We start from the raw sequence: 14,868 nt of genomic DNA, 5'->3' as shown, positions 1-14,868 counted from the left end.
TTGTCACTTCCGCACAGACAGCCTAAACAATCTACAGAATTCCTCAGGTGACGGAAATGTTGTTTTTACTCATAAAGAGCCACTGTAGGTCCCAACTGAATGTTTGTTAGAGGATTTGACTCTTGGTGAGATCCCTCAGAAGCTAAAGAATACTGTATATTCACAAAAATTCCCAAACACATGGTTAAGTAATTTGGGTTATATAAATGCATAACGAATAATAAGACTACAAGGGATTAATGAGATTTTGAGACTATTCAAGTTACAGCATGCATAGATATGCTGGGTTATGTGCCCTGGTCCAGAACAGGGAAACTGCCACCTCCCACTTTGTGCTCTGTACTGTGCATGGCTTCCTTTTGATATGATTTCAATACTGTATAAAACATAGTAGTTTTTAAAGAGATCAGTCTTCTTAAATTAAGTGAATTATTGAAATTGATAAGTGAGTTACAGGAATCAACAGCATTGTGGTTGGTAGAAGTGAGAGATGGATTGTTTGGGCTTTTCTATTTCATGTGGAGGAAGTTTTGTGGAATTGAGTCCTTTACATATAGAGTCTACACTGTCTTGAAAAGTTAGCATCACAAGTTTTGTTTTGTTTTGCCAAATGGGTTGGAATCAACATTTTTATGTTAGTTTTGAGATTTTAATATATACAAGTAATAATATGTATATATGTTATACAGACTGAGGATATTGTATTTAGTAATACACATGTATATGCATGCACACATATGCATTTGATAACAATTAGGGAATAAAGAGGCCATGAATTTGAAGGAGAGCAGGGAAGGATATATGTGGGGCTTTGGATGGAGAAAAAGGAAGGGAGCATCATAATTTAGTTGAACTGATCAACATCCAGCAGGTGCTGGAGGATCAACTGATAATATGAAAAGAATAAGACATATTTTGTGTAAGAAAAACCAAACCCATAAACTAAGTTGTAGTCAGCTGTCAGTCAGAACTCAGTGCCCAGTTGATGGATCTCAGCAGCTTGAATAGAAGCAGTTCTTCAGTCCTCTCTCCAGAAAATGCTGCTTAAATGCCCCTTTATATATTTAAAAAAGAAGTACACATTTTATAATGTATAACTTGAAAATTTTTCACATGATACCATACATATTCCAGTAACTAGAAGTTATTTGGTTTACGGATTTTGTTTGTTTGTTCTAGCTACGAAAGCATTAGATATATGGATTTTTAGACTGATTTTTATTGTCTTAATATTATTTTTGATGAATCAAAGTTCTTAATTTTAATGTAGCTCAATTCAGCTTTTAAAAATTTTTGAATCTACTTTAAACATTATATTGCTAATTTTGAGACTCAACAGTTTTTCTATACTCACTCTTACATTATTATTTTCCTTTATGTGTAGGTCTTTAGTACAACAATATTTAATTTATCTGAAGATGTGAACAACTCACACTTTCCTGAGCCAACATAACAATAACTATATCCGATGCAGCCCTTAACATTTTTGTTACACTTGGAGCTAAAAGCCATCTGGATTTCTCTCTTGTGTTCAGCATTGGGTCTCAGAAGTTTGCTTCATGTGAGATATCAAAGGTCAGTTGACTTCTCAAAGAACTTATGCTTCAGATCCACCAACTGTGTCATTGATTACCATAACCCACTTGTTTACTTTAATAAGTCAATCCTACTAAGATTTCTGTAAGACACTGTCTAGGTGACATCGTATGGCAACACTATTATTTCTCTACTCTACAAGAAGCAGCACTCCTTTTAAAAATTAAGTGGAAATATCCAGTCTTTGGTAGTTAGATTTTATCCAGAGTTAATATTGTTGCACAGTTTTAGAACTTGTTGTAGGATTAAATCTGTTGTAATGTCCCCACACTTATCCTTCATTTGAAGATTATAATTCCTCAAGGCTTTGTATATATTCAGAAATTAATTATCCACCAACTCTTACTAAAAATGCTTGTGACTATTATGATGGATATTGCCAATATATAGATAATTTTGAAAGGAACTGACATTTCCAACTCATTGTATCTCAAAAAAATATATCTTAAAGTTTTATTTTCTTCAAAAATAATTTTAAAATACAGGATTTAATAAGAAATAATTATGAACCTTTGTTTCACTCATCCATATGTATTTTACTACAGATATTCCTTTTAACATTCAGTAAAAAATAGATAAATGCATTGTAGGTCAAGTAAAAAATACAATTACATAACCACCAAACACCAGAACCTAGCAGCCCAGGGTACTACTGTAGAATGTCAGTACACTTAATGAAGCCCAATTCATCTGAATGCCTGTGAGTTATGCACCATCATAAAGTCAAAGGTTGTTTGATAAATCAGTATAAATGAAAATCTAATTACACTGCAAGTCATACCTCTTAAATTTCCAGATATGGTGTTTTATCCTCAGAGAAATAAAATGCTATTTATTCTTTTCATAATTGATCTTGGATCTGTTGATAATTATATATAAATTCATTTATTCAAATAAGTGGTGAAATGTTACAGAGTTTCTAGTTAGCCTGTTAAATCCAAAAAATATGGTTTTTCCTTCAAAAAATCTATGTTCTTTCTGTGTGTCTATCCATGACTACAATAGTGAATGTATATTCAGCTGCCCATGCTCACCTTTAGAAGGGAACTTTATTTCAGCATTTTTAAAAGCACTGAAAATGGGTCAGGAGGGGGAGAAGAGAAGAGGGGGATCTTTGATTGGTAAGTAAAATGAATAAAAAAAATTTCTTAACCAAAAAAAAAAAAAAAACACTGAAAATATACCCCCTAGACATCCTATTTGCTTTACTTTATGCATGTTTGTTGAAAGATTTGTCATGGAAGATATTGCATTTTTGCATTATGTTTGTTTATTTTCATTCTTGAATATCTTTGACAGAATTTTGAATCATGGCTTAATTAGTTAGACCCAAAAAGGTAATAAGAAAAAAGTTTCTTTCACTTTTCTCTGCATTTCAGGATATTTATACAAGATTAGGGTGGTTTCTTTCCTAGATACTTGGAAGAATTCACATTAATAGCCATCTGTCCCTGAAGTTTTCTTGTGGGAACTTTTGCAAGATAACAAATTTAAACTTCATTTGACAGATTCATCACTGAGAGATAATATGGACATAATGTCTTAACTTTGGTAAACTATATTTTTGAATAAATATGTTTACTTCCAAAAATTTATCACTGTTAAAAACAGTTGTTTGAAATGTTTGGGTTCTGCTAATACACCTTTTATACATTTTAATTTTAATTTCACCTTTTAATACGTAATTAACTTTGATCAGCACTTATGAAATAATCTTCATATTTTAATTATTGGCTTTTTTAGTTTCTGTCTTCTAAATTATTTATTTCATCCACCACTGCTCTATCTTTATTGTTAACTTTTTAATCTTCCTACAGTTATGTTTTGTGTGATAGAACCTGAAATTATTAATTTTTGTTCATTTTTTTCATCATATGTATATGTAAAGTTAGATTTTTTTCTTAAATATTGCTGTAACTTCATTCCACAGATAATGTCTCCTATTTTTGATAAAATTAAGGTAAATAATTTTCTAGTTCCAATGATTGTATCATTTAAGGGCCTCAAGTTGCTTAGAAGCATGTTATTTTGTTTTCAGGAATTATATTTCCTTTGCTATAAATTGGTTGCTTATTTCCATCTTAATCCAATGATTAGAGAATTTTATATTATTCCATTTTTTTACATTTTTTGAGTCTTTCATATAACTCATTGCATATTTGACACTAACTAAGCTCACCCATACTTTTAAAAAGGTGAATTATATTGTCTTTAATAATAATATTATTTACTACAATGTAATATAACCTAGTTTGTATAATACTGTACAAAAACCTGACATTTTCAAGGCTAAGTTTCATATAGTGTTAGACAGACACCAATTAGTAAATGAGCTATAATCTTGTTGTTCAGAGGGTTATTTTTATCTTTATTTATATTGTGTGAGTTTATGTCAGTTATGGGAAAAAAAACTCAGATAATTAAAGCTGTAAGCCCTTCAGCCAAATTGTAGGCAAACAGATGTTTTAACATTGCCTCAAGTGACTCCAATTTTCAGCCAGCTTTTAGAGGCTTCAGCTGAGAGATCCTTACTTCATCATTTTTGTAATCCTTAAATGGATGACAGCAATCTGCTTAATGCACAAGTTAATACTAAACATACATTTCAGGATGTTTTAAAGATTAACCGGTTAACCGCTTTAAGTATATTTTTCCAGTAAATGCAATTAAGTGAAGAAATTTCTCATAGAAAAAAATACTATTTTTATTTTTATATTGCTATATTTCACAAAGGCATATGATTAGTATAATAAAAAGGCATAATACTTTCACAAAATGTACCTTTGTGAATTTTGAATCAGTGGGTTAAGGCACTTTCCATAAAGCTTGAGGACATGAATTCAATCCCCAAGACCTCCATGTTGGAAGAAAAAAACTGACTTTCACAAGTTGTGCTCTAATGTCTACAAATGCTTCATGGAAAACACATAGGTGTGCATGTGCACACACACACACACTAAAAAAACTAACAAAGACATGTATACACATGAAAAGAAAGGAAAGAAAGAAAGAAAGAAAAATAGAAGGGAGGGAGGGAGGGAAGAAGGAAGGAAGGAAGGAAGGAAGGAGACAGAGGTACATCTTGAAAATATGGCAAATATCCTGTATTGCTATCTAATGAATCACAAAACAATTTCCTCATTATATATCATTGTCCTCATTAAGCATATTCAGATTGTATCTAGAAACAGTAAGTCATCAGTAGAAAAGAAAAAGAAAACAAGACAAGCAAACTGTCTATCCCCAACTACAAATGGCAAAAATCAGCGCTTAAGAGCAAAATTTGGACATTGGTATTTTTTTTTATTTAGTTCACTTTTTAAAAGCTATTGAGCAGTAATATTTAAATTGAAATGTTATATAAAATTGGATATTTCAAATATTTAAAAGTATTCAGAGAGAAGAGATAGAACCCACTGGTATAGAAGATTAAATAAAGGGAGTAGTTGAGCAGGATGTATTAAATTGGGGTAAGATGTAAGAAATTAACACTAAAGAACTTCCAAAAAGTCAGAGAAACAATTCTGTAGAAGCTTCCTAAAATATATGCATATATATATATATATATATATATATATATATATATATATATATAAATTTCAAAGGAAGTTACCCAATAATGGGGCAGCAAAGGCTCCACTTGATCCCCCACCAACTATCAAATGAAAAGCCCAGTGCCAGAACAGGTTAGTCTTCTGGAGTTTGTATTACTTTGCTGTGTGTGTGATAAAACACCATGGCCAAGGCAACTTTTAGGAGGAAAAGTTTATTTGGGGTATGGTGCTGTGGGATGTCCTGTATGTTGTGAATAAATAAAACGCTGATTGTCCAGTAGCCAGGCAGAAAGTATAGGATAAGCAGGACAAACAGAGAGAAGAAGCTAGGAAGTGGAAGTCTGGAGGAGACGCCAGCCTGCCGTCCAGGGAGCATCATGTAAAAGCAGCAAGTAAAGCCATGGAACACATGGCGACATATAGATTAGCAAAAATGGGCTTAGTATAAGAGTAAGAGCTAGACAATGGTAGGCCTGAGCTAATGGCCGAGCAGTTTAAATAATATAAGCGTCTGTATATTTATTTTATAAGTGGGCTATGGGACTACTGGGGCTTGGCAGGACTAGAGAGAAAAACTCTAGCTACAGCATGGATGCACAGGGATAAGAGTCAGTCACCATCAGTTGGACATTGGTGGCAAATGCCTGTAATCCCAGCCCTTGGGAAATAGAGGCGGGTGGATTTCTGTGAGTTTGTAGCCAGCCTGGTCTATGAATTCCCAGAGCCGTTACACAGAGAAATCTTGTCTCAAAAAAAAAAAAAAAAAATCCAGCATCGTCATAGTCAGGGGATATGCCAGCTGGCAGGCATGGCAGGTAGAGAGGCAAGCTAAGATTTCATAATGTGCCACAAACATGAAGCATTGACAGTGAACAGGAAATGATGAACATTTTTAAATTCTCTAGGTATGGTCTAGTGAAATACTTTCTTCCTTGGTTACTTTTTTTTCAATCACTATGAAGAGAAACCATGACCAGGTCAACTTACAAAATAGAACATTAAACTTGAAATAGTAGAATCCATGACCATCGTAATAAGGAGCATGACAGCAGCCAGGCAGGCATGGCATGGAAGCAGTAGCTGAGAGCTCATTGTTGAGACAACAAACACAAGACAGAGATGAAGAGAAACAACTGGAAGGAATCGGGTGGGCTTTTGAAACCTCCACGCCCACCCCCAGTGACACACTTCCTCTAACAAGATCACATCTCCTCATCCCTTCTCAAGCACTTCTGTAAACTGGGGACTAAGCATTCATATCAATGAGCCTATAGGGGGAATTCTCTTTCAAACCTCCACACTTGTCCAAGAAGTCCACACCTCCTAAACCTCCACAGATAGTGCCACCAACTGGGGAACAAGCATTTAATTCATAAGCCTACGTGGGACATTTTCATTGAAATCATCACAGAGTTGTTACCAGTGAGTTGTCATAGTCCTGTCATTCCACAATCATACAGGCAATTGAAAAAATTCTTGGTTACAGAATAGATCTCGGCAGGAAGACTATTGAAGGCATCACATACTTGATCCATAGGAGGTGACAAAGCAATGTGGTAGGTAATTATCAGGAGGCCCCTTCTGTACTGAATAGCTTTTGTAGTACTGGAAGATGTTATCCATAGTATTAGAAGAGAAGAGTATTCATCATTCCTACCCAGGTGTGAACTCTGAAAGCTATAATAATGATCAATCTGGCAAGCCATGCCTATTTGTATAAAAATGTCAAGAATATCACATCCCTAACCAACCACTTTATGGTTAGATTTAAGACCCACTTCATAAGAAGTCCATACCCAACACCATTATCGAGGCCAAAAACCTGTGTCTAGATAATAGCATCAGGTCTAGGGGAGAGATCATTTTTATTATTCTGCCAAATGGCCACAGTGTTAAACCAACTTGTAACGACTTATCACTCTACCTATAAGTTAATGAATTCTAAATCCTTATGTAAGAAGCTTCTTTATGCACTAGAGATTAACATGGAGATGCACAGCTAGTCAATGTACAAAGAATAAAGGACTTCAGAATGTTCAGTCCTGAATGAGACATCTATATCACTGTATCATCTTCTCCCAAAGCTCAGTATTCATTGAGGAAGATGTGATGGGTAGCTGTTCCAGCTTTGACCTGGAAGTACTAACCCCATTGAGGCTTCTGGTAACTGTCATGCCTACAAGGCAGGGTCGAGGGAGAAGTCCTTAAGACCAGAGATTCAGATGTGTGAGCTCTCTTGGTTCCTGGATCCTGGTTGCTGGAGGTAGACCAAGCAGAGTCCAGAGAACACTGTTGGACTGCACTACACCTTCCCAGACCCTGTAACCTATCCCTTTACTTGTAAATTACCCCGTAAAATAAACCTCCCTTTTAACTACGTAGAGTTGCCTTAATACTTCCACCAATAGGAAGATGGAGAGGAAAGATTGTAATGATCATAAGGTGATGGGTGACTACAAGAAAATGATACTTTCTAGACACATCAGGGTAGGTATACATATGAAGTCAGAGTAGTTGAGACAATTCACACAATCCATGTACCATCTCAAGCCAGACTGAATTCCAGCATGTAGAGTGATGGTGGGTATGAAGACCCATGCCTAAGAAGCTATTGGCCATTGATACACCCTTGGAGAAAAAAAAGTTTTCTTTAAGTTCTTGGCGACTAATAGCTTGTTTATGTTCCCGTGGAATTCCACATATGTAAGAATATATGGGCAGCACAAATTGGACTTGATGTATTTTAGAATAACAAAAGAGAAGTCACAAATTGGTTTGGTAGGAAGGTGGAAGTGGATCTGGGAAGTCTTGGGTGAGGAGGATGAATATAATCAAAATGCACTGTAAGAAATTCTCGAGGAACTCACGAGAATCTTGGCGAAATATTAGCATAATGTTTTCTACACTTGACAGCCTCCTGTGTTGAGAGGCGTTTTTGCTATTGAGCATATTCACTCAGTGTAAACACTCTGTGGCAAATATTCAGTACTTTTGTAATAAGTTTCATGATCTGTGTGTATGTGAGATTCTGTACATGTGGAGAAGAAAAAAGACTCCAGGAATGGGCCTTCTCTTCCTATTATGGGTGTCCAAGGGATAAAATTAGGTCATAAAGCTGATAACATGCATTTTTTAAACCAGAGACATGTCATCTGTCCCATGCCCTTCCTAATTTAAGTGACATGGTTATAATTATTCATTCCACAGTTTGTATTCAGAGATACTTTAAATGAAGTTTTAGTATAGTTTGTGGTAAGGAATTGGTAAGTACAAGGAAAGAAAAGCATGAAGTTAGAAAAGAAATATGATAGGTAATATTTCTAATAGTTATTGGTGGAATATTTTTACGTGGAAGTTATCAAAGAAAGTATTTTTAAAAAGAATTCATAATAAATTCCTAGCAATTGGTAACATAGTATCAACACTAACAGTGGAAATGGAAAATTGTCCTAATAGAAGGCGCTGGGCCCTACTTACTACTCTCTAGATATAGCCTTTATCCAGTGTCTAAGTCCATGTAACAGAGAAGTAATGGAAAACTCCTATACTCACTATAGAGAGCAACAGATATTCACATTGTGTGGGTTTCCTAAAAGAGCCAGAGAGTTCAGAATTCAAACTCTAAGGTCACTGCCAAATCACAGCATGTAATGTTTATTTAATGGTAGCTTTTGGAATGTCAACTGTCATAAAAATGTGTCATTTTCTGGAACCAGAATATTAATTTAAAGAGAACCTGTACAAATGCTGATTTATTCATAAACCTCAGAGTTTTATGCAATCAGAGGTTATGACACCATTCTGCCTAAAAGTACTATTATTCCAAGTTTGTATTGTATATGGCTCTGCAGAGAGGGAATTAAAAGCTCCTCAGTAACTCTGTCATAGTGAATATTTACACTATTTTTTTAAAGCTGAATGAAAGCAATTGGTGTGAAAGAACAGGAAGGATTTCATTTGTTTCTTCATATGCAGAAATATATCAAGGACTACAGAAATTGGGCATAGTTTTGGACTGAAGTAGAAGAAATAAACAATTTCTTCTATTCAATCAGTAATCAGGACAACACCCACTTAACTTGTGGATCAGAGCATATGGGTGATAGGGTCTTAGATAGCTCCCTGATTCCTGTGAATCCTTTTGAAGTTTTATAATAAAGAAAGATCTCTTTCTTAACACAGTGAAGTTTACTTCAATTGATAGGAAATAAAGGGCTTTTTCAATGCTCTGTACAGCACTTGAAAATGTCTGTAGCTATTCTTTAGATAAAACTTTGAGGCAGCTTAAAATTTCCCTTGAATATGTATTTCTTCCAGTTTGGCTTTGGATAATGAGCCAACACATTTAGTTGAGGAAGATATCCTAGTCTTTCTGAAGCCCTGTGCTTGCTCTTGCAGAGACTTTTCTGGATGGAGTAATGAAAAATTTTGCAGATTCTTGTGTTTTAGTCTTTGTGTGCCTTGATCTTTGAAAGATACCTTTATGGAAAAACTATTGTAAAAACATTATACAAATGGCCCTGAAACTGAGTATATGATTGAAAAATTTCATTCTCACTGGAAGAAATTGTTCTGCCTGGGGGTAAAGAGGGCTGCTATCTATAACACAATTTATACCTTTATTTCTAACCTATTAAATAGAATATAGGCAGGAATCTAAAATTATGCCCAAAAGGCAAATGAAATACTTTTATGAATATAAGAAAAATTAAAAGTGATCTACTTTTTCTAAGGTATTTTCCTATCATACAACAATTATTCCTCTGATCATCTTAGTATTGTTATTACTGATTAAATAACAAAAATCAACAAAACAGGAATGCGCATCATCCCAGTCTAATACTAAGGAAAATTATTTCTTTACCTACAACAGTATTTTCTTATGAAAACCTTACATTAATCTTAATAGTATTTTGTAGTGAACATAAACAAAATATAACTTTATTATTATTATCACCATTATTATTTGTAATATCCTTTTTTAGATTTATTTATTTTTATTTTATTTGTATGGGTGTATGTTTGTGCAATACTTGTGCCTCACCATCATTTTTCTATCTTCCTTTATTTTTTCATATCTATGTTCCTTTTTGTTTATAATGGAAGGAATTCTGTTTGAATATTAAGAGAATTATTATTCTGTGGCATATTGAAAATATAATGGATACTTCCTTCATTGATAATTAAGAGTCTTATATCACACAATGCTGTTGAAAATTAGTATATGCTCATGGTCAGTATGTAAGACTTTTTATTAAAAATTACTGTATTATACAAATGCTCACTCTGATCTTATGTCTTAGGCAATAATCAAAAGAATTTGGAAAAGCTAGATAGTATCTATAAAAGAAATATTAAATGAAATAAATTGTGTTGTTTTTTCATATAGAAACGCTTCCTAAAGAAGATGCTTGCAGAGATGTTAAAGTGTAATGAAATAATGAGAAGAAAGAAGCATCTCTGGTGATAAAGTCACAGAGGTGTTGCAAGAATGGAAGGTGAAAGAGAATTGCACGTATTACACTGTGGATGAAGCAGAAATACAGAGGGTGGATTTGTGAGACCTGAGCTGCCTAGGAGCCCACTGAGAACAGTTCTCAGAAGGCCTAGTGAACAAGTTTACACTCAAGCTCCAAAAGCAACCAGGTAAGACTGGTTTTGTTTTTTTTTTTGTTTTGTTTTTTGTTTTATTTTTTGTTTTGTTTTGTTTTGTTTTTTTTAGAAATATTGAAAGGAAAAGTGTCAGCTCAGCACCACCAAGGCCAAGTTCTCAGCACAAAGGAGATTTATTTGCCCAAGCAACACAGAGGGCAAGGAATAAGATACAAACACAGGAGATAAAGGATTAGGGAGAAGGGGAAGGGAACAGGGGAAAGGGGAGCAGAGGTATTTGTCCCAAAGTCTGCTGCTGGATAGAGAGGAAACAGAGACAGCACATAGGAAAAATGACAGTTTATAAAGGTACAAGGGTAAACCCCTGTTAGGTTGAGGTGTTAATTTTCATTGGGCATGTTAATTAGGTGAGCCAAAGAAGGCTTTTGCTTGCTAGACTTTAATACTTTGATAGCTGGAACTTAGTAGTCAGCCTCAGGAGGAAGAAGTGGTCAAATAAGGAAATAGACATTGGAGGCTACCTTCAGGAATGTAATCTAATGGTTTTTAGTAAGGTAGGGAGAATGGGAGAGAAGGACGAGGCATGCCAGAGCCACGTTTGTCTTGATCAAGCTGGCTAGAATTCCTTCAAAGAGCATCCCAATATTCATCCTCAGAATTCATAGATTGAAGGGAATGATGTCCTGAGAGAAACAACATAATAAAGAGGTGAATAAAGCAGAAATGATAACATAATAATGATAGGTAGTAAGTTCCCTATAAAAGTATTTCTTGTGCAATATATTGATTGCATTCATTTGTAGTTTCCATAAATCATAATATTTTAGTGTAACATGAATCTTAAAAGGTCTTAAAATAAAAAAAACCAGAGCCAGATATTGGAGTGAGAACTGATAGATCAGAGAAGCAGAACAGCCAGCCACTAGCTTACCTCTATGAAATCTTTAGCCTCAAGGGAGCAAGTTCTTGTTTCCTCATACCTTATATACCTTTCTGTGTCCTGCCATATTACTTCCTGGGATTAAAGACATGTGTCACCACTGCCTGGTTCTGCTTCTCTCATGTAACCCAGTGTGGCCTTGAACTCACAGAGATCCAGATGGATCTCTGCCTCCCGAGTGATAGGATTAAAGGTGTGTGCCACAACTGCCTGACATCTATGTCTAATTTGGTGATTGACTCTGTCCTCTGATCCCCGGGTAAGCTTTATTGGGGTACACAATATATCACCACATTTTAGTATGAACATCAGAAGGATGTTGGGCATCACCCTAGATAGAGTAGGATACTGAAGTCTTCCTAACATGATGCCAAGCATCATTAAGGGGCAAGCAGCCTTAACTTTATGGATTATAGTTGGAAAGTCTATTGCATCAAGGTTGAAATGAGAATCATTAGTCTGAATAGGTTGTTCTTGGTGGGGATGATGAATGTTTGATGGTAACCTTAACCAGGTTACATAGTATATACAACACATGTTCATAACCAAACTAGTGAATCACAATACCAGCCTTTAGTGTGTGAACCCACAAATCAGAACTGCAATCTGTTTTACAGAGATGAGGAAGACTCTTGCTTGCCACCAGCTCGCCAAGTCCATTAGGAAGACACCTTGTTATTTGTGTAGCATTATTCACTTATTCAATGATTCAGGTTCTTGTAGTGCTGTTCCTTAAAAGCAGGAGATTCCTCTTTATCCCTACAATAGAGAAAGTAGTTTGTATATAATATTAGTGAAAAGTAATTAAAAATAGATTGCTCTTATATCACATTAAACAAGATTGACTTAGTTCTCTGATTAAGATGCTGATACATTGTTGTGTGATACTATTCATTAGGGAGGCATAAAAAAATCTTCTCATCTCAGATAAGGAACCAAGGAAAGACTAAGGTAAGGATATCACCAACTTGGTGAACCAATGGTTTTATTGGACTACTCACAGAAGCAGCAATGCTTCAAAGATAGTGGCATCACCAAAACCCAACCTAGCGTGAATGACATGTCACAAAAACTGGAAATTTGGTAAACACTGCACACCCTTCAGATAGCTGGACAGGTTGAAGAGCATTCTTCTCTGGTAGCTGATTTGCTATGGCCCTTTTCTTGGCATTTCAGCTGGTCTCTGCTTCTTCTAGGCAGCTTGACTTATCTGTCTCACATCTGACAACTTGGCTCCTCTGAGAGTGTCTCTCAGCTGTTCTTACTGCTTGTATACACATGAAGATAGAGGCTCTGAAACTGACCAGTGTCACTAGGCTCCTTATTAAGCCGAAGAAGTAAACAACTCAAAGGCTTTAATGAGCTTTCCAGCAGGATAAAATGTTTTATCTCTCTTTATAACATCTTATGTCTTATCTTCAAGAAAGATAGTTTTTATTATAAAGTAAATTGATATATAGCATAAGTAACAAATGAACACCATATTTATTTGTTTCTTAATTTCCTTTCCTCTTTTCTTACTTTTTTTTTCTTTTTTTTTATCCAACTTGCAATAAAGTCTCAAAAGTATCAAATACAGTTTAGTTTCTTAGATCATATTTTTGCCATGATATTTCTTTCATGGATAATTGTAGGCGATATGATAACTCCTGAATAAGGTGCACATGTCATTACTCACCACAGTTCCAGTCATCTAAATACAAGAAATTCCTTGAGTAAGTTTTTCAAGCTTCATTCCCTACATGTCAGGCCAAAGACAAGTGCAAATGACACATGAGTTGTGCTATCAAGAGAAAAATGTCTCAGTTTACCAAACCTAGTTCTTTTTTAATGGATATTAAGTAAACCACTTTGTTCCATAGAGTGAGAGTATCTTTCTGCACTGGGTAGTACAGGGAACTGCCCTTGGTGCTGAAGGAAGACATTATTTATAATTTCCAAGACAGGTAATCGCACAATCAGCATTATGGACTCCAGACCAGCATGTTTGATAATCAACTTGAACATAGAAATTGTCTACCATTAATACCTGCTGATTTCTTTGCCACCTTTGACATCAGAAAATTATTTCCATGAAGTCTTTATTCCAGTGGCCTCTCTGTTAATTCTTATAATTTTTAACTGGCACTAACTCTAGACATTTTATCTATTTTAGCACATAACTTAAGTAATACTGCTACTCTAAGAGTAAGAATAAACCCTGCCTACAGATTTCAATCATCATGTCCAAGTATCATAAACTCAAATAGAATAACAACAAAAGAAATCCATAAATCATGAGAGCCCCCTGCTTTTTCCCCCCTTAAACTGACTCATTCTATGTGGCTGGAAACACTAAGCCAGTTGATCTGGATGTGCTTGCAACTGCAGAATCTCCACCATTGGATTCCAGCAGGAATTCTAGGACATTTTCCTTCCACAGTTGGCCACTGAATTGTGGCCACTGTTGACTTTTCAGCTGACCTGTGCAGACATATTCTGCTGGACCTGGGATCTAAAGACCTGAAAGAATGGGGCGGGTGTAGTCTAATGCTGTGGACAACCTTACTTCAGTTTTGGTGTACTTCTGTGCATGAATGAAGCAAAGAAATCATTGATCTAAGGAAGATTATTTGAGTTCAGAGAAACACGTAAAAAAATGTCAGTGAGAACATACTAAACATTAACAGAGCAGCCCTTTCCCAGAACTTTCTCAGGACAGATTAATTGGAACACAATTGCCTGGAACATACTATAGATTATGTCTGGGAAAGGATGAAAGCAAGGCAGAAGGCCATATCCAGATTCAGGATACACTGGCCAGACTGGGTTCTATAGCTATGTTCTGACATCCAACAGGACTGACAAAGTCTTATAAATTGTACATGTTTAACACAGTAGGCATGATATCATGTCCGAGAACAATCCAGAGAACAAAATGCATGTGAGGTAAAAGGCTCTCTACCTTTTTTTCCTGGAGCCTCTCTCACAGTCCCCAAGGCATTGTTCACAAGGGGTCATTCTTTTGACTTTGCTCAGACAGGCACCACAAAAATCTTTCCATAGCATTGATTTAAGCATTCCTAGGTGTCTTATCACCACCTCTAATGAGAAAATCACGTTTCTCAGCAGGAGAAAGTGGGCACTTGGCAGTGTCCATCAAGGGCTCTGAATTCAGTTTGAATC

This window comes from Peromyscus eremicus, chromosome 12, assembly GCF_949786415.1.
Source record: "Peromyscus eremicus chromosome 12, PerEre_H2_v1, whole genome shotgun sequence".
Taxonomy (NCBI): domain Eukaryota; kingdom Metazoa; phylum Chordata; class Mammalia; order Rodentia; family Cricetidae; genus Peromyscus; species Peromyscus eremicus.
The sequence above is the reverse complement of the archived record's forward strand: the minus strand, read 5'-3'. Positions refer to the sequence as shown.